This window comes from Pinus tabuliformis, chromosome 8 (genome assembly GCF_031772625.1).
Source record: "Pinus tabuliformis cultivar Carrire ecotype Pingquan chromosome 8, CPIR1, whole genome shotgun sequence".
NCBI lineage: Eukaryota > Viridiplantae > Streptophyta > Pinopsida > Pinales > Pinaceae > Pinus > Pinus tabuliformis.
This window is the reverse complement of record NC_142294.1, coordinates 1,600,848,911-1,600,867,652: the sequence shown is the minus strand read 5'-3', so window position 1 is coordinate 1,600,867,652 and position 18,742 is coordinate 1,600,848,911. Positions and strand designations below refer to the sequence as shown.

The window sequence follows — 18,742 nt, the reverse complement described above, 5'->3', positions numbered from 1 at the left end:
ATTATTTTAAATTTATATATAAAAAAAATTCTATTATTTTTTAAGAAATTAGTCTTACTCATATTTTTATTATTTATTATTTTGTTATAAATTTTTATTATTTATTATTTTGTTAAAATCAATTATAAATATAAATAGTTATTTCTGAATTATTTTAATATTTTTTAATCAATTTTTTTTTATTTTAATATTTTAAAAATATAATAAAAAATTAGTGTAATCTTTTTATTGGTATTTTTATTATTTATTATTTGTTAAAATCAATTATAAATAGTTATTTCTAATTTTTTTAAATCAAATTTTTTCTATTTTTCTACTTATTATTATAAATTATGACTTATAAATAAAACACTATCGATACATTTGTTTATATTTTAAGAATATGAATTAAAAGATCTAAAATAAATCACACATTAACCTTATACTTATCTGTACAATAAGCCTCTCAGCCCCATCAAAAATAAAAAAATAATTTCATTTCTTCGACAAAAAAATTAGGAGGTCCTGAACACCCGTGTCTGTATTTCGTAGAAAAACACACAACACGATTCATGCAGAGCACTGCACCATCAGGATTAATCACTGTTGGGTAACAAAAATATACAGTACCAGAGGTAGCGAAACAGAAAAGTTATTCAACACAAAGAAGCAACGGAAGTCAATAGCTGCTTCGGATTCCAATTTTTATATGAATAATCCCTATCATAACAATATGAAAAACTACAAAGTTCCACAGATTCGAGAAATTCGTATGACGAGGAAATAAAAAATGCCTGGCCTCCCCTCTATGCCTACTTAAACTTATCTATTGTCTTTTCCTAGTTAACTGCATTGTGATCCAAAGCAAAGCACTAGGAAAAACAATACGATAGAGCTACCTTAGAGCCAGTAATTCCGTCCATTGCTACGGACTCGGCCCAATATCGTTTCCTCAACGTAAATTCCATTCAAGAAACCTCTGGTTCTCCCTGAACGAAATTCTGACGGTGCAAGCATTCGAAGTCTGTTAGTATTCCAATTGCTGGTACAACTGTCCAAGTCTGTTCCCAATGGTTGGAACAATTTTTTTTATGATCTGAAATTGTTAAAACCACAATTTTTCACAAAACTTGTGAAGACGAAACCTCTCCACTTAACCTCTCCACTTAACTATTGGATTATATCCTTGCCATTGAACTACCAACATGCTACTCTCAACCATGTGAATGGCAATCCATGGCAATCCCTTCCAGCAGGCTTCATGTATTATTTCATTCCAAGCCTCTTGAAAATGCATATGGGATCTCTCCCCGGCCTCTTGAAAGGCATTTGGAAAATCCCTACGCCGATCTGCAGCTGAGAACCCTACTAATCGTCTAACAGGCGTTTTGTTGATCAAGAACTGTGTAACCAAATAAGTGAAAAAAGGACCAATCTCTAGGATCCCGTGGTACAATCAGGAACCTTGAACAGAGACTAAAATGAACTGAAAATAAAAGTGAATGATCGTGAGAATCCCGACATAATATGAATGCTACTCGTCTGGATTCTGTCCTTTACCCGGTTGAATATGCGTGTCTTTCGCTATGGACGCCACGACGGGGCTGCTGAATCGATGATGTTAGCATCTCTGATCCGAAATGTCGACAGTGTGCGGCCATGGTCATGCTTTCTCTCCTTTGCGCGTGCGAAGCCTGATAATACGGTGCGCTTGACACCCACAATGTGTGAGTCCTGCCCTCCATAAATGTGGTCTTAGGTTCTGTGTTTAGGTTAAATGTTGTTTAGTTTGAATTTTAGGTTATGAAAAGCATCTCATGGGTCTTACTCCAACAAGAAGTTATGTGTTTAGGTTAAATGTTGTTAACTTGAGTTTGAATTGTTTTGCATTCCTTTACGAAAAGCGTATCAGAGTTGTTACTCCAACGAAAAGTTGTGTGCTTAGGTTAAACGTTGTTAACTTGAGTTTGAATTTTTTACCAATCCTTTATGAAAAGGATATCAGAGGTGTTACTCCAACAATACTTGGAGTCTGCAGAAGCTCGGTCAGAACAGAACGGTGTTCTAGCTTGTGTTCAGTGAGATAGTGACTGATCTCATTTAGTACTAGTGAAGGTGTCTGAATGGTCATTAATTATAATAAATGTAATTAATAATAAATGTTCTTACAGTTCAAATTTCCAACCAATTGATTTCTAATACAAGAATGGATCATCCCCAATCCCAATAACTCCAGCTTCAACCCAGTAACAAGACTCTTAATTTTATAGCTAATCAGCATTGAAACGTACCGTAAGTGTGAGAATATTGAATCTAAATTTTAGGAAATTTGTCACAAGTAAAAGTGAATTTACTTACTTTTGATAACTTCTGGAGCATTTGGATGGTGTAGATTTTTTTTTATTTTTTACTTTAATATTTTTCTTTGGTATTTTTAATGAAATTTATTAAAATTTATAAACTAGCATTTGTAACAGATGTTGCGAAGGAAACCCCGTAAGATATAAATTGAGGAACAAGCTTGACATGTAAATCATCATTAAAATAAGAATTAATAAAGAAAATTGCATGTAAAGGTGGAAGATAAAGCTAAATTATTTACATTATAGACAGTATAATGCTTGTAATAAAGACTAGTTCTTGATCTTTTAAGAAGTGAACAACATGATGGTGGTATTTCCACATTTGAAATTGCATCACAACTTTATGAATGATCCTTTATACATAGATTGGACACTTCATCTATATCCCATGAGTTCATTATGTATATGGCCAGCTCTAGGAAGAGTAGTCCATTAAAATTGACCAATATAGTCCAATCAATACTCATAATACATAATACTCATTAAAAAATAGGAAGAGTAGTCCATTAAAATTTACCAATATAGGCCAATCAATACTGATAATACATAATACTCATAAAAAAACATATATTCCTCTTTGAGTAACGTTGTTGAAAAATGTAATCATTAAATTAAAGGATATATTCATCTATTATGTGTATTTATTTACGATGTGGTTTATAATCATTAAATTAAAGGATATATTCATCTATTATGTATATTTATTTACTATGTGGCTTTTGGAATATTTAGATGAAGTTAAATCCAGCACCAATATTATATGGAAAAACCATGTATTCGCTCAAAAATGTTGTGGCCAAAACTAAAAGGTGATTAACATCTACCATTATCTACTATTTCCATTTCTTTCTTTAAAAATGCAAGCAACATAATAAATCCAAACTTGTTAGTGCAATGAGTGCACTTAATCAATCTAGTTCAGCGACATTTAAATTTTAAGAGACACCATTGTAAACAATTTTGGTACTTGAACACTATTTTCCATCAATCATTCCTATAACCATAAAATCATAACTTGGCAACGAGGTACATTATGGTGATACAAAATAATTGGGGAGAACAACAGAGGGTGAATAAGAGAAACCATTGTAAACAATTTTGGTAGTTCAACACTCTTTTCCATCAATCATTCATATAACCAGAAAATCATAAGTTGGCAACAACATACATTATGGTGATACAAAATAATTGGGGAGAACAACAGAGGGCAAATAAGAATAACAAGCCCTGCATAGCAGTGGCAATAAGCTTAAGTAGTTTGTCAGTCTCCATTAACAAGATAAATGGAATACTATTGTTGTTGTCTCCATTCCTTTGAATCCAAAGCCACAACCCAGTATAGTACAATAGACAAAAATAACCCTAAGGCAGACACACAGAGGCATAAATTACAATTACAATGCAGTTCCCTTAATAAACTCGTTTCTTGTCTGTAAATAATTGTACGCATGTAAGCTTTCAACCAGTTTCAGGTGTGGTATATGTGAAAAGCATGAATTTTGTGAGCCCCCTTCAGGCTTGACAACTCCATCCCCCATTCTTATTCATTGCCTTCTATATCAGAGAATAAACCCCATGCTTAAAACATATTCTATATAATCTCATATTGTTCCCCTCTTAAATATAGAGAATTTATATTGTTCCCCTCTTAAATTCAGAGACTTTCCATTCAAATTTTCAGGTTTTGTGACGAGGAAGATGTGATTTTGAAGCAGATGGTGCATGGGGAGGACATTGATAACACTTTGCAAAGAGACAGAATGAGTCAACCCAACGCACGAAATTCGTCACGCTACCATACTATCACACCCAAATCACCACAAATATGTTCACTAGATAAACCATTGTCCAGAAAGGTGGTTAGGGTGGTTTTTCCACAGCAGTCTGAAAATCAACCATCAAGATCCAAAAAAAATTATTAGTATAAAACCTTCTCAAGGTACAATCAATAATTTATTGAGTTATGTTAATGTGAAAATAAAGGAAGGATAGTGACTGAGTAAGATGTCTACTTTAAAACATTTTTATTATAGATTTTTAGAATATTCTAAAATTTGATAGATAATTGATCTAATTAAGAAAAGTCTTTTAGTAGATAGTGAGTGAGTAAGATGTCTACTTTAAAACATTTTTATTATAGATTTTTAGAATATTCTAAAATTTGATAGATAATTGATCTAATTAAGAAAAGTCTTTTAGTAGATAGTGAGTGAGTAAGATGTGTACTTTAAAACATTTTTATTATAGATTTTAAGGATATTCTAAAATTTTATAGATAATTGATCTAATTAAGCAAAGTCGAAATCACATAAGGGATGACGCCTTTTGAACCAACAAGTGTGGTCAAGTGCCAACAAGTGTGGTCAAGTGTGGTTCATCATAGTACTAGATGATGATGAACCACACCTGTTGGTTCAAAGAGCATTAGCCAAAAATTTCTTTTATCTGATTATTACCAAAAGACTTTATAAGCTGTCTACTTTAAAACATTTTTATTATAGATTTTGAGAATATTCTAAAATTTGATAGATAATTTATCTCATTAAGCAAAGTCATTCTAGAAATCACATAAGAGAAATTTGTTGGATGACATGTTTTGAACCAACAAGTGTGGTCAAGTGTGGTTCATCAATTTAGGATGGGTGAAATTTTATATTAACACTATTATAAATCCATGTTAATCTTAAATTTCTGATCGGTTGATCTTACATTTCATATTGAACCAAAGTGTGGTCAAGTGCTAACAATTGTGGTCAAGTGTGGTTCATCAATTTAGGATGAGTGAGATTTTATATAAACACTATTCTAAATCCACGTTAATCTTAAATTTCAGATTCGTTAATCTTAAATTTTAGATTTACTTCACAAGTGTGGTCAATGCCTACAAGTGTGTTCAAGTGTGGTTCATCAATTTAGGATGGGTGAGATTTTATATAAACACTATTCTAAATCCACGTTAATCTTAAATTTCAGATTGGTTAATCTTAAATTTCATATTTATTTCAAATTGAACCAACAAGTGTGAGATTTTATATAAACACTATTATAAATCCATGTTAATCTTAAATTTTTGATTAGTTAATCTTGAACCAAGAAGTGTGGTCAATGCCAACAAGCGCGTTCAAGTGTGGTTTATCAATTTAGGATCCGCGAGATTTTATATAAACAATATTATAAATCCATGTTAATCTTAAATTTCCTATTGGTTAATCTTAAATTTCAGATTGAACCAACAAGTGTGGTCAAGTGCCCACAACTGTGGTAAGTGTGGTTCATCAATTTAGGATGGGTGAGATTTTATATAAACACTATTACAAATCCATGTTAATCTTAATTTTCCGATTGGTTAATCTTAAATTTCATATTTATTTCAGATTGAACAACAAGTGTGGTCAAGTGCCAAAAAGTGTGGTCAAGTGTGGTTCATTAATTAAGGATGGGTGAGATTTTATATAAACACTATTATAAATCCATGTTAATCTTAAATTTCCTATTGGTAGGATATAACACTTAAGTTAGTATAAATGCAAATTGATTCTAAATTCCAAAATTCGAAATATGTTATTTAAATAAAAAAAGTGTTTGAATTTTTTATTATTCAGATTGATTTTAAGTGATATATTAATTATTTATTTAAAAAAAATGTTTGAAATTTTTATTATTCAGATTGATTTGAAGTGATATATTAATTATTTTAATTGAAAGGAAAGTTTTTTTCTAATTTGGAAGGCAAACCACTTTCTAATTTAAATGATATATTAATTAATCATTTAAAAGAATGTTTCAATTTTTTATTATTCAGATTGATTTTAAGTGACATTAATTATTTTAATTGAAAGGAAAGTCTTTTTCTAATTTGGAAATCAAACCACTTTCTAATTTAAGTGATATATTAATTAATTATTTAAAAAAATGTTTCAATTTTTTATTATTAAGATTGATTTTAAGTGATATATTAATGACATGTCCTCTCAATTGGGCAGATTTGATCCCGAGACCTGTCGATTCACTTGGTGAGCTAGGGTTGGAGTTGAAAACAGGGTTTTGGATTTAGGGTACTATGGCGGGGAGTGCAGGGGGGAGTGCTGCTCCTTCCTACAGCCAAGCAGTCACAGGAGGAAGTGAAGAAATGAGAAAGAATCATTTCAAAAAACCACTGGACAAGATATCAGAACCCAGAAATCAAGAGACATCTAGAAGAAGTAGAGATCAGGATCTGGAAGGGAATCAACAGGAAACGAGAAAAGAAAAGGAGAATGGAGGTAGTAGTGAAAAACTGGCTTCCAAAAAGACTCCTGGAGTCTGCAAATCCAAGCTACGCATTATTCCTAGGGTTATATTTAGCAACCCAATGATACAAGCTCATAGAGAGCATATGACGGAGCACGCAATCATATGTAAGTTCATGGGGTTATGGCCAAAGGAGAGGGCATTACATGTCTGGATAAGGAGCCATTGGAAACCAAAGGGAGAAATACATTTACATCTGGGTTCTAAGGGCTTTTTCACAGTAGTGTTCGCAAGCCTAGAAGACAATGACAAGGTGTTTGAAGGGGGGGCCTTTTTCTATGTTGCGGAAGGACTCTACATGTGGCCCTGGATGATGCACTTTGTCCCGGAACATGAAACATTCACATCAGTACCAGTTTGGATAAGACTATATTCCCTTCCTTTGGACTATTGGCTACCGAAATCTTTGAAAACCATAGGGAACAAGCTGGGACATTTTCTAAAGATCTCAGAGGCAACTCTGAAAGGAAGATATACCTCCTTTTCCCGAATATGTGTGGAAATGGATATATCCGGAGCCCTGCCAGAAGCGATCATTTTAGAAGTATATGATGAAGAATGGGTGCAGACAGTGGACAATGAGCACATACCATTTAGATACCGCAAATGCCATGAACATGGGCATCTATATCGGGACTGCCCCACAATCAACAGGGAAGATAACCAAAAAACCGTTGTGGAGAGAGATCACAAGGGTTTCACCAAAGTTGTGAGCAAAGGAAAATGGGGAAAGTGTCCACACAAGAAGACAAATGAAGAAAAACTCACACGACAAAATAGCTTCAAGATCTTGGAGGAAGAAGAGGGGAACAAGGAGGCAGTCCAGGACATGGAGAATGTAACAAAGGAACAAGATAGGGTAGTTGACATGGACGATATCACAGTAGATAACCAACAAAAGGATTCTCTACTAAGCCTAATGTAGATCAGTAGGGACCAGGAGATGACTCCAAGTGAAGCAGGAACAGAGGACCATGACTTACAGGAGATTCTGGATAAGGAAAATCTAGATCTAGGGGAATTTCTAGAATAAAGAAAAAAGTAGGGGTGGGCTCCCTGCCAAAATAGGACTATGATAGAGTAAAATATCTCTTTCTATGGACTTCACGAGAGAAGGGAGCTGGAGTCAAAAGAAATTATGACATCCAGGAGCCAAGTGGGGTCAAGATGATGGAGAATACTCAGGCACATTGTCCAAAGAACTCAAGTAGAAAAAGAGGAAGAAAGAGGCAGAATGAACTACTGAACAAATGTGGTAAACTATTGATCAACTCATGTAAGATGAAATATCTTGTTATTCATTTACTAACCTTTCTTAATGAAGTTCACAGCCAGGAATATTAGAGGAATAGGAAATAGGAGGAAACAAAATCTTAGTAACAGAATGAAAGAAGAAAAACCAGACATGGTTTTTATTCTAGAGACAAAATGTTCAATGGAAAAGACGAGAGATATTCATAATAAGTGGTTATTTAAATATGAGTATTTAGAGGTTAAGGCAAATCATTCAGTGGGGGGGGATTCTCACTTTGTGGGACCCATAGAAATTGGGAATTCTAGATGCTGAAGCATGCAGGAACTACTCTCCTTGATATGCCAACCAGTAGGGGACAAGGAGATATACATGATTAAAAATGTTTATGGACCTCAAAAGAAAATAGACAAGCTCAAGCTTCTCACTTCCCTAGAGGTACTAAGAGCGAGACATCCCATTTTGCCCTGGATCGTTGCAGGAGATTTCAATATGATAAGATCTCTTTCAAAAAAAGGAGGCACTAGACAGCTAGGCAGAGACTCCACGACCTTCCAGAACTTCATTATCAACATGAGGTTGGTTGACATGGAAATAATTAATGGAACCTTCACTTGGAACAACAAAAAGGGAGGGGCCCATCAAGTTGCTTCCAAACTTGATAGGTTCATGATTTCAAAGGACCTCTTTCTCTCAGGACTTGCCATGACAACCTCCATTCTGCCCTTTGGAGGATCAGATCATTGGCCTGTACAGTCGGAAGCCACCTTTATGGGCACTCTTAGAAACAGAATTTTCAAGTTTGAAAATGCCTAGATCTCACATCCGAATTTCACTAATAACGTTGAGAAATTGTGGAGAGAGGAGTTGAATATTTAGGGCTCCAAAATGTACATGCTCCATCAGAAACTTAAACATATCAAACCCCATCTTAAAGCTTGAAACAAAAATGAATTTGGAGATATCTTCAAAGCCAAAAGAGAAACTGAACTGAAGCTCCAGGATATCAATTAGATCAACATCTCAGATGGCTTCACCAAAGAGTGGAAAAAATTAATTGACTCTCTGCAGGAAGAATGGGAGAATCGATGCTTACAAGAAGAATTTTTCTGGAGGCAGAAATGAAGAATACAGTGGATTAAAGAGGGAGAAAGAAACACAAAATTCTTCCACAAAACCACTATGGCTCACACGGTACACAAAAGAATCACAAAGATCAAAGATTCTCAAGGCATTGAGCTTGTTTCTCACAGTGATATGGAATCGGTCCTTGTTCAGCACTTATGCAACATTGCAAAGGAGCCTTTGGAGGACAAATTTAGGTTCATTGACCATTTCACTCAGTACATCCCTCAGCTAGTTACCAGAGAGGACAACCACAATCTCAATAGGCCAGTTTCGGAAGAGGAGGTCAGTGAAGTGATTAATGAAATGCAGAGTGGAAAAGCACGCAGCCTGGATAAATTCAATGTAGACTTCTTCAAGGCCTATTGGGAAATTTTCAAACATGACATCCTCGAGGTTGTGGAAGACTCAAGAAGATCCAAAAAGGTTCTAAAGGCTCTGAATGCATCCTTCATAGCACTGATTCCAAAGAAAGAAAAGGACATGACTTCAGATGGTTTTCATCCCATAGCCTTATGTAATGTGGTGTATAAAATTATCTCCAAAGTAATAGCAAATCGACTCAAACCACTTCTACCCTCTCTCAAATCGGAGGAGCAAAAAAGCTATGTGGAGGGAAGACAAATCCTCAACAATATCATCCAAGCTCATGAGGTGGTTCCCTCTCTCAAAAGCAACAAACAAGTTGGCATGATCATTCAGTTGGACCTCGCGAAAGCCTAAGACAAATTAAGCTGGGCTTACATAAGAGAAATTATGAAAGACTATGGTTTTGATCATAATTGGATAAGATGGGTCATGGCATTAGTTATCTCAACCAGTTTTTCCATACATCTTAATGGAGCTCCATCAAGGACCTCATCCCCTCCAGAGGGCTTAGACAAGGAGATACAATTTCATCGTTCCTCTTCGTCATCATGATGGAAGGACTAGGTAGAGAAATTAAAATGGAAAATGCTAAAGGAAGAATTCAGGGTATCAAACTCACTGCAGATGGAGAGGCAACCACTCATCAACAATTTGTTGATGATACTATGTTGCAGGACATTCCTATAGTCAGGGAGGCCAGAGCAATCAGAAACATCTTAAATGACTTTGCTATGGTAGCAGGCACTGAGGTAAGCCTTAACAAGTCCAAAGTTTTTTTTCTTTAACACTAATATTGCTATTCATAAAAATATTACCAGAATTCTTGGATTTCAAAGAGAACAACTACCTTCCAAATATCTTATCATTCCTCTTACTAACAAACCACTAAGCAAGAAAGTGTGGGAACCAATTTTAAATAAACTTCAAGACAAGATCAGAAAATGGACATGTAGATCACTAAACCTGGTAGGACGCCTTGTGCTCACATAGGCAGTCTTGCAGACCATTCCCATTTTTATTTTTTCAGCTCTTCCTGCTCCTCAAGGTATTATGTAGCAAATAAGAAGCATACAAAGGGACTTGCTGTGGGGCAGAGGGGAAGATAAAAAGAAGTGGGATTTTGTAGCCTAGGGCAAGCTTTGCAAGCCCAAGAACCATGGTGGATTGGGGCTTCATGATCCTGAGACCCTCAACAGAGTCTCAGGAGCCAAGATTTGGTGGAGATGGATTAAGGAGCCGAATGCCCCATGGGTTAAGATTTGGAAACAAAAATATGCCAAGCACTGGTAGGAGAAGGATCACATTAGAATGTCAAGGAGAATCAGGGGCTCCCATATTTGGAACCTGTTCTGGGATAATAAAAACATTGTTTAGCACCACTGTTTTTGGGAAATTTGAGCAGGGGATCTTGCTCGATTTTGGGAAGATAACTGGCAACAGGAACCCAACCTTTATAGGGATGAATTTGTAGATCTCAAAAATGACACATACAACAGAGGTATGGTACTGGTAAAAGACTTTTGGGATCAAGGAAGGAATAATGGAAAATGGAGGGAGTGGAAGGATCTAGGATACAATGATGAAAAGTAGTTGAAAACCAAGGCAGAAGCCCTCACCCAGGAGCTAGAGCATAGAAGGATTCTTGTCTCTTCCTCCAGAGATCAACTAATATGGTGAAAGAACTCTGAAGGAAACTTTAACCTCGAGGAGGCCAAACAGGAAGTCACTGGATTTAACTTTGTGAATCCTGATCAGATCTGGATGAAAATCTGGCAAAGTCTGCATTGGATGAAAATAAATCTATTCATCTCACTAGTGCATCAAAGGAAGATCTTAACTTGGGAGAATCTCCTCAAGAAAGGCTTCATTGATCCTTCAAGGTGTTACCTTTGTGGCACTTATGAGGAGATGATTGAACACCTTCTCAACCTCTATCCTTTCACTTCAAAGGTGTGGGACTGGGTGGCTGTTATTTTTAGACAAACTGATAGAGATAGTCTCAACATATCCAACACTCTAAAGAACTGGAGGAAGAACTTCTTAGGAAATAAGATAGTTAATAAAGCCTGGATTCTGGTTCCAGTTTTTTTCATCTAGCATGTGTCGAAAGAACGCAACAGTTGAATCTTCAAAAACAAAACACACAGGCCCCAACACATAATTGAGCAAATTCTATGGCAGCTCAAAGACACAGTAAGAAGCCTGTTGAGGACCCTTCCTAAAGATCCTCCCCTACACTATGAGGAGAGAATTTTACTTCACTTAGGTCTCCAATCTATCAATCTGTTGGGAATAATGAAGGCAGTGAGCCTTATAAACAAGTGTGCTACCATCTGCAAGCCTCCTCCTTTTGGTTTTTTAAAGGCTAATATTGATGTACTAGCTAAGGGCAACCTAGGATTAGCAGGCTTTAAGGGTGCCATAAGAGACAATCAGGGAAAAATACAAATAATCTTCCATGGCCACTTGGGGAAGGCCACAAACAACATGGCTGAGCTCATGGCATTAGAACAATGCTTGGAAATCCTAATGAATTCAAGTTCACACAATGTTATAATTGAAATGGATTCGAAATTAATTATTAAAGTGACTAAGATGACTAGCAATGGAACCTCTCCAGATAAAGTGTCGAAGCACTGGAAGCTCTTGCAGGTTTTTTACCGCATCTATTCTCACATGTGAACCATTAAAACTGCCGGATTTGCTCATGTGAAAAGGAAGGCTAATATGTTAGCAGATCATTTGGCAAATGAAGGAGTCACAAACAGGGACAAGGATTCTTGGTATGCTTGGGATTCGCTTCCCCCAGGCAAATTGTGGGAGGACCGTCTATGTCACGCTACCTAGGATATGGAACTATGGACTAATAGGTTGGATCATAGGAACCCTGAAGACCAGGGGGAGGTTAGAGGACTCCACACAGTCTAACCCGCCATGGTTCAGCTATTTTCAAAGGTCCGGATTCCATTTTATTGAATGATGAAAGTTTTGACTCGGATAGCTCCACAAGGTGGGGTAGCCCACGTCATTTGGCTTAGGTGGTAGTTGACAAAGAATCTAGGTGAACTAGATTGGCTCAAGTACTTCCTGCTGGAAGGAATTAAGGTTCAAAATGTGGTCAATGGATGTGTTTGTTTTTCCACGAGTCAACCAGTCCAATACCAAAAGTGGTATATCGAGCGAGGTCTGTACAGCTTCCAATGTTTTTGTGTTTGGCTTTGATTCCACTCTTTGAGTGACATATTGCGGAACAAGGAGAGAGAAAACCACCCTCATCGGACAGTTAATTGTCGCGTTTCTCATCCTTCTGATATCCATGATGACCGTTGGATCTTAATCAGTGGATAAATGGTGGTGATTGTTTGTACATTTTGGTTGGACCTGAAAAATGTTTAGAGTGTTCTGCTTTAACTTCCTTGGGTCCGTTTGTCTGTTTGTCAGTTTTCAATCTCACTTGTGATGGGACCTTTGTCTATTTGTCAGTTTTCAATTTGACTTGTGGTGGGACCTCTTGTGGATCCATGGCAAATTATGGACTTTCTAGGCTCCTTGTGCTTTATTTAGCAGTTCTCCCTAGTTTTCTGGTTCAGGTTCTCTTAGTTTTGGGTGATTGGTTTGGTTTGGCCTGCCAGACTAACTATTCAACTCTTGCAGAGTGGGTGTGGCTACTTCCAAATTATGTATATTTGACTAAATTTAATAGAAGTTCCTACTCTTACTTGATAAAAAGAAAGTGATATATTAATTATTTTAATTGAATGGAAAGTCTTTTTCTAATTTGGAAGGCAAACCACTTTCTATATATTAATTATTTGGAAGACAAACCATTTTGATATATTAATTATTTTAATTGAATGGAAAGTATTTTTCTAATTTGGAAAGAAAACCACTTTCTATATTAATTATTTTAATTGAATCGAAAGTCTTTTTGTAATTTCGAAGACAAACCACTTTCTAATTTAAGTGATATATTAATTAATTATTGAAAAAAATAGTGATATATTAATTATTTTAATTGAATGGAGAGTCTTTTTCTAATTTGGGAGGCAAACCACTTTCTATATTAATTATTTTAATTGAATGGAAAGTCTTTTTCTAATTTGCAAGGAAAACCACTTTCTATATTAATTATTTGGAAGGCAAACCACTTTTTTAAGTGATATATTAATTAATTATTTAAAAAACAATGTTTGAATTTTTATTATTCAGATTGATTTTAAGTGATATATTAATTATTTTAATTGAATGGAATGTGTTTTTCTAATTTGGAAGGCATACCACTTTCTACATTAATTATTTTAATTGAATGAAAAGTCTTTTTCTAATTTGAAAGGAAAACCACTTTCTAATTTAAAAAAAATATGTTTGAATTTTTTTATTATTGAAATTGATTTTAAGTGATATATTAATTATTTTGATTGAATGGAAAGTCTTTTTCTAATTTGGAAGACAAACCACTTTCTATAATAATTATTTTAAATGAATGGAAAGTCCTTTTTTTAATTTGAAAGGCAAACCACTTTCTAAATTATTTTAATTGAATGGAAAATCTTTTCCACATTCTCTATTAATTATTTTAATCGAATGGAGAATTTTTTTTCTAATTTGAAAGGCAAACCAATTTCTAATTTAACACTGAGAAAATGTTACAAAATTATGTTATATTATATGAACATTTTGAATCAATAAAATTACATTAAAGTTAAAATTAAAATAAGATTTAAAAATAATAATAATTATTATTATTATTAATTAAATCAACCTAATTTGATTTTATATCAATGTTACAAAATTATATTACGGAAGAGATACTATAAACTTATATTATATAAACATTTTGAATCAATAAAATTACATTAAAGTTAAAATTAAAATAATATTTAATAATAATAATAATAATAATAATAATTATTAATTAAATCAACTTAACTTTATTTTTATCAAGCACCCACAAAAATTAAATTAAGAAAATTTCTAAGTTGTTAACATTTCCTCGAAATTCCTTATCAAAAGATAAGTTCATATAAAAGATTCCATGCTCTCTCAAGGCTAAATAAATCAAAAAATTAAGTTTGAAAAAAAAAATCCCTCTCATGACTACATAAATTCAGAGTCAAACAACATCTAAGATGGTCATATATAAATTCAAAACTTATAAATTTTTTTTTTTATCAATATATAGATATCATTAAATGTTTCACTTTAAAGAAATTATTACTGAGTATATAAAATGTGTAAATATTCGTGCCTTTCTGGCCAAAGTTGTCCTGTAAGTTAAAATGTGAGCCATGGAAGGTATAATGTAGACTGTAAAGCTGAGTAGGAGAGCGCCTCCTGCAGAGTTGATAGTCCTGAAGAAGGGGAAAATGATTGCAAGAAACCATATGGGAATCACCACAGGCAGCCTCGCCAGTGCACGCTTCACAATTATCTTTGTATCGTGCATTCCGATAACCTTTTCCCGCACATAGTATAAGGGGGTGCATGCAAACCCGAAGGTAATGAACTGCAACCATTTCGAATTTTGAAACTCTCATTTATGCTTCGGACACTACAACAACAAAAAAATTATAATGGCAATTGTTGTTTCAGACCTTATGAATGAGCATTAGAACAACTGCGAGGTCACTAAAGCCCAACTTGGGAGGCAAGGAAAGGGCATTTGCATGATCCAACTGTGTGTCTTCGAAAGTCCAGTAAACTGATATTGCAAAGGGGTAGAGTCAGAGTAAAGACATACAAAGTTGTCAGAATGTAAATTGCCTTAAATTTTTTAGGTTTCCACGTGGCATGCATTATTTCCCTGTTACCAAAATTGAAGGTTTGTTAAAAGTGGCAGACTTTTAATTTTCAGTAGAAGCCCATGAAAGTGAAGAAAATAAATGATTGGGAACGTACATTGTCACAGCGTGACCACCAAAAGTGTAGAGTATATTGGTGGCCCCAGTGAAGTAGAGGACCAGCTTTGTTGGTGCGGAATGCTATACATTGTCTATTTGTACAGTCTGTATCAAGAAAAAAACCATTGTTCAATCACCACGTTGATCTTCATAAAGCGGTTCTGTGCTGAGAGCCCGAGTTGGATCTCTGTTGATAATCTGGCGAGCAGTAACAAACATTGAAAATTCATTTTCATGGCCTGAAATATGTAATCAAATTCTACCTTACATTCTTTGACTCACTTAAAGAGTCTCCCAGGTCATAAATTGACACAATTGAGACGTCGTTCGAGTCTCCCAGGCCAAAAATTGACATAGTTGAGACATTGTTGTCATTGTGATGGGCCATAGCTATGGGGTATGTGATTGGCGTGTGCAAGGCAATAATGCAACAGCTGTAACCAATTTAGATTTGATTTGAACACACAGAAATGAACGAGGAGAATGAGCAATAATAATGAAGTGAGGGTAGTTAGGACGTAACTAAAAAGTATTCAGTTAAGAGATCAACGGAGAGTAAGGAGTTCATTAGGAGATCAACAGAGGGTAAGGAGTAGGGTAAGGAGGAGTCAATTATGAAATCAACGGAGGGCAACATTTTAATCATCTAACACTTAATTTGACGATCTATAACAATGACCTTGAAGCTCAGAAAAGAGTTCATTTCAAATGGAAACACCTTACGGCGTAAATATATTAAAATAATTATATTATAGATATTTAAAATGCATAATAATAAATATATAAATTTATGGGTTTTTTTTTAATATAGTACTTATATGAATTGACCCTAGAATAATAATATAATAAAATGTTGTTTTTTTAGGTTGTGAGTTCCACATCACTTAATAGAGGCCTTTTAATTTTAGCCGAAACCACCTTTTATAATATTAGCTATATCAATGACCCTTTGATAACAATAATAATAATAATAATATATTTTTCTTTTGGAATTCACAAGAATTCACAACTGGGTCTAAGTCTAATACTCAGTTGACATAGGGTTGATTTTGGGTCACTATAATCTATATCTAAACAGGAATGCAACAAATGATAGATATGACCATAAATACAAAGATGCAATGGAAACAATACTTCATTTCATTACTGTAAAACACTGAAATATGCTTACAAACAGAAATGGAAATAAACTAGCTAGGGCGATGGTAGCTTATTTCTGAGAAGAGACGTGGCGGCTACATGCCTCTGAAATGTGTTATAATGAGGCTCGAAGGCCTATTTATTGTTGAGAAACAATGGAAAACCCTAAACATAAAAAAACCTAACCCTAGGAGATGAAACGCCAAACTATGGGCCTCGTTTCGAGTAAATTGGTACATAAACTTCTCACGGTCGTAACTTTAGCATATGATATTCATCTGACATGCACAATAGCTCGTTAGAAAGATATATCCAACGACTAAAACTTTGGGAAGAGTTGCATTAGTCTAAGGATCCATGGTACTCCCAAATTTCCCCAAAAACATCGTTTAGGGCCTCAAAATGGCTCCGGAAGTTGAGGACCCGAAAAAACTGTTAAAAATACTAAATTGTGCTACAATTAAGGAAACTGAAAAACTAAAAGAGACATTTGTGGTGGTCCAAGTGGGATAGGTGGGTGGCCACCGACATCCACCTGGATTATTCCAGCCCCCTTAAGAAGCAATGGTCCCCATTGATTGAGTTCCTCCATCTGTTGCACTTGGTCCCTAGTGAGTTGTTCTGCAATCTTTGATGTGTCCAGTAATGGTGTGAAGCATGCTCGAGGGCGTTCCAAATTTAACACTAGGCTCAAGTGAAGGAATGGAGGAATGCTGTGCTCCAAAGCATTATTTCCCACAGCCTTGGTAATGCTGTAAGAACCATGTCAGAGTGGTCTGAGCTTCTTATGGGCTCTTGTAATGTGTTCTTTCTGCAAATGTAACTGAACTTTGTCAACCACCTAAAACTTGTGTGGTACCTAATGTTGATCATGTCGCTGCTTGTACTTTGCATTTTTCAGAATGGAGTGGTGATAGATCAGCCCATTGGGTAGAGGTGCTCCGAAAGTCAGATCAGACGAATTCTTGGTCTGACAGTGCAATGGTACCCTTGTTGGTGAGGAGAGGATGACTATATCCCTCTGCTATTTTTGTTGTGTTGGGGAACCCTTTGCGGGGGTCATGGATGTGGTGACAATCTTCCCTTTACTTTGGGACCGAACCAGACAGAAAATGAATTTCCTAGTCCAGGAGATGAGCTTGTTGCATTTGTTAACAGTGATTAGAGAGGTGGCAGTAGGTGAAGCCACCTTCGGTATCCTGTATAATGAATTACCCAAAGTAATAATAACAACGTGAAGCCTTGAATCGTACAGAACATGTTGCCTCCATAAGTATGGTTGGCCTAATCATCAAAAACATCTAAAGGTGCAACATCACACAATACCTCATTTGTGAAGGGCTTGATGCTGCAGAGGACGACACTATTGGCAAACTCGGAGATCTTGTCCTTGGTGAAGCCACCCGATACTGTACGGCTATGGGTGTGGTGTAGTCGGTAGGCCTAACTGCTTCACAACCTCTACTGAAATGAGGTTCTTTTGGCTCCAACCATCAACAATGGATTGCAACGGTGAACCCCTCACCCACATATATGAGTGAAAAAGATGCTCCCCCTCCTCTGGATCTTTGGGCTCATTGTTCTGGACCTTGGTGGTGGCAACAGTGGCGCTATGCTCCACATGAATGATTTGCTTCCCTTTGCCATTTTCCTTACTGGGTTCTGACTCAGGGTTGGAACATGCATCTGATTCATAAGCCTTCAACTTGGCCACCAACGACTACTTGGCCCGACACTCACTTGTGTTTTGAGTGGGGCTCTTATGGAACTCAGACCACTTTCCTGTGTCCTTCTTTGACTTCATGGTGTTGTCCTTTTCTTGCGGCTTCGACGGGTTTCCTTGGGTCACCCTGCCTTGGCTTTTTCCTTTGTTCTTCGGATTCGTAGATCCAAAGTCTCGCTTCTTTTGTTTAAACTTCTACTCGATTTTGACAACGTAGCGGTACACCATGCCGAGCGAGGAAATGTTCAAGAATTCCATATTGTCCTGGATGTATCTGTTTAGGTAGCCACAGTATTTGAGTACTAAATGTAGCTAAGAATCTTTGATACCCAACTGTGTACGAAGGGTATGAAAAAATTTTGTGAACTCTGACACATCTTGGTCACTTCCCTGCAGTAGCATGGTCCACTTTATGTATTTGTCCTCATAGATTTTGACAGGGTAGTACTGCTCCTTGATGGCATCCCGGAATGAATTCCTTATGGGTATAGCTGAAAATAGTGAGCACGTACTTTCATCCTTCTGCTCGCAATAGTTTTCCCACCAGTGCTTGATGTGGGGGGTTGCTTTGAGAAGAGCGAAAATAAACTTTTCCCAACTA

The 18,742-nt window shown here is 35.7% G+C and overlaps 1 pseudogene; it reads right to left on the bottom strand.

Moving 5' to 3' along the window:
* Positions 1 to 4,019: 4,019 nt before the first annotated feature.
* Positions 4,020 to 18,742, bottom strand: part of LOC149242167 (auxin transporter-like protein 4) — a 244,692-nt pseudogene continuing 229,969 nt past the window's right edge.